At 46.2% G+C, this 2728-nt stretch overlaps 1 non-coding gene across 1 annotated transcript; it reads left to right on the top strand.

Annotated features, from left to right (window-relative positions):
- The first annotated feature begins 2242 nt into the window (after positions 1-2242).
- trnat-cgu lies at positions 2243-2314 on the top strand. Its single transcript has one exon. It is a non-coding gene; the product is annotated as a tRNA-Thr (tRNA).
- The last annotated feature ends 414 nt before the right edge of the window (positions 2315-2728 follow it).

Consider the following 2728-nt stretch of genomic DNA (forward strand, 5'->3'; position numbering starts at 1 on the left):
GTTGCAACTGTCATAGAATCATAGAATCTCTACAGTACAGAAAGAGGCCCATTGAGCCTGCACCGACCCTCCGAAAGAGTACCCTACCTAGGCCGACGGCTTGACTTTACCCCCGTAATCCAGCAACCCCGCACAACCTTTTTTGGACACGAAAGGGAAATTTAGCATGGCCAATCCCCCTAACCCACACATCTTTGGAAACAGGAGCATCCAGAGGAAACCCACACAGACACTGGGAGAAAGTGAAAAATCCACACAGACAGATAGCCGAGGCCAGAATTGAACCTGGGACCCTGGAGCTGTGAGGCAGTAGTGCTGATCTGTGCCGCCCTATTATTCCCATCCCTTTCTTTCCACGGACTTCAACTTTGTTGGCAAACCAATTGTGTAGCACTTTATAAAATGCTCTTTGGAAGACTACATACATAAATCACACAACCCTCATCAACTCTCTGTTACCAAATAGAAAAACTCAATCGTGAGTTAAACACAAATAACCTTTCATAAATCTGTACGGGATTTCTTAATTAATCCACATGTGCCCACCTGACTATTAATTTTATCTTGTGTTTATATTTTGGGTGAAATGTTAAAATGACCCTGCATCCACTGTTTCAGATGGATGTAAAAGGCTCCATGGCACTATTTTGATGAAGAAAAGGGGAGTTGGCCCTGGAGCCAAAAAGGATGCAGGTTACTAGTCATCACTCACATCGCTGTCGATGGTAGCCATGATGTGGAGATGCCGGCGTCGGACTGGGGTGGGCACAGTAAGAAGCCTTACAACACCAGGTTAAAGTCCAACAGATTTGCTTCAAACACGAGCTTTCGGAGCGCAGCTCCTTCCTCAGGTGAATGGCGAGGTATGTTCCAGAAACATTTATATAGACAAAGTCAGAGATGCTGGACAATGCTTGGAATGCGAGCATTTGCGGGTAATCAAATCATTACAGATCCAGGGAGTGGGATAATCACAGGTTATCCAGGGAGTGGGATAATCACAGGATAATCAGGGGGCAGCAGGGTAGCATAGTGGTTAGCATAAATGCTTCACAGCTCCAGGGTCCCAGGTTCGATTCCCGGCTGGGTCACTGTCTGTGTGGAGTCTGCACGTCCTCCCCCTGTGTGCGTGGGTTTCCTCCGGGTGCTCCGGTTTCCTCCCACAGTCCAAAGATGTGCGGGTTAGGTGGATTGGCCATGCTAAATTGCCCGTAGTGTCCTAATAAAAAAGTACGGTTAAGGGGTTACGGGTGGATACGTGGGTTTGAGTAGGGTGATCATGGCTCGGCACAACATTGAGGGCCGAAGGGCCTGTTCTGTGCTGTACTGTTCTATTCTATTCTAAAGAGGTGTGAATTGTCTCAAGCCAGAACAGTTGGTAGGATTTTGCAAGTCCAGGCCAGATGGTGGGGGGTGGATGTAATGCGACATGAATCCAAGATCCCTGTTGAGGTCCCCTCCTCAATCTCCTCACCCAGCTCCTCTAAGGCACTATATTAATGTAAGATTTTATTTTTCTGAGGAAAAGCTACACTGTTGGGGGCACCATTTTTCAGACGGGGCATCAAATTGAGCTCCTCTCTGCTCTTAGATTGATGTTACAGATCTCACTGCACACACTTCGATTAACATTGGGAGAGTCCTTGGGAGTTCCCCAATCAACATCACTAAAATGGACTGGTCATTATCACCTTGCTGTTTGTGGGAGCTTGCTTTGTGCAAATTGGCTGTCACTGTACCAACATTGCAAGAGTGACTACATTTCACAAAATATTTATTTGGCTATTAAGCGCTTTGGGATATCATGAGGACATTCACTTTATAAATGCATGTTTTTTTTAACATATATGTTGTATTTACTAATTTAATTGTATGTATGTGAGTATGTGAGAACTTTGAGAGGTCTGAGGGAAGTGGTGAGATGCTCCATAACTTCTAGTCCAGGAGGGAATGGAGGGGCAGAATGGGCAGCTCCTGTCCCTCGGGAATTCAGATGGTTTGATCGGGCACCGGGTTTATGGATGTGAGACTGTTACTGTGCCAAAAGCAGGTCTTACGCCCGAGTTGCTGCACTGAACACCAGCAACAAACAACCAAAGCCGTGTCTGTGTCAAGATTACAGGACACGTTGCAACACTCTGGCGCATGCCCATTGCAATCGCTGAGCGAATTTACACTCTGCAAATTGCACGGAGCGCTAGTCTCTGAAGAGAAGTCATTCGATGTATTTTTTTGCAGCGCAGGCGCGGTGGCCAAGTGGTAAGGCGTCGGTCTCGTAAACCGAAGATCGCGGGTTCGAACCCCGTCCGTGCCTGAGGACGGAAATGTGATCCTTTTAAAACCAGCGATAGTGAAGCAGATTCCAGGGCCTGCAGCAATTTGCTTGCACCGGCACCCAAATTGGCCTCGATCTGTTAAGAGTTTTAATGAACTTCTGCACAGGATCTACCCAGAATCGAGCGCAAACCAAAATGCAGATACTCCTGCAATAGGCAAGTCTGCAATATCGTTCTTGGCACTAAAGCAATTCTAATATTTATTTATGGGTAAGTACTGCTCCAAACCGAACGCACAAGTTAAAAACCTCACGCAAAAAAACTTCTTAAACCCTGGAGCTTGTTCACAACTTTTTTCACTGCACCTCAGATTCGATTTCCTCTTTCCAATTAACAAGGGCCTGCTATCCTACAAAGCTTCAATTGTTAATTAATAAACCGTCGTTTGAAAC

Source organism: Scyliorhinus canicula, chromosome 15 (genome assembly GCF_902713615.1).
Source record: "Scyliorhinus canicula chromosome 15, sScyCan1.1, whole genome shotgun sequence".
Taxonomy (NCBI): Eukaryota; Metazoa; Chordata; class Chondrichthyes; order Carcharhiniformes; family Scyliorhinidae; genus Scyliorhinus; species Scyliorhinus canicula.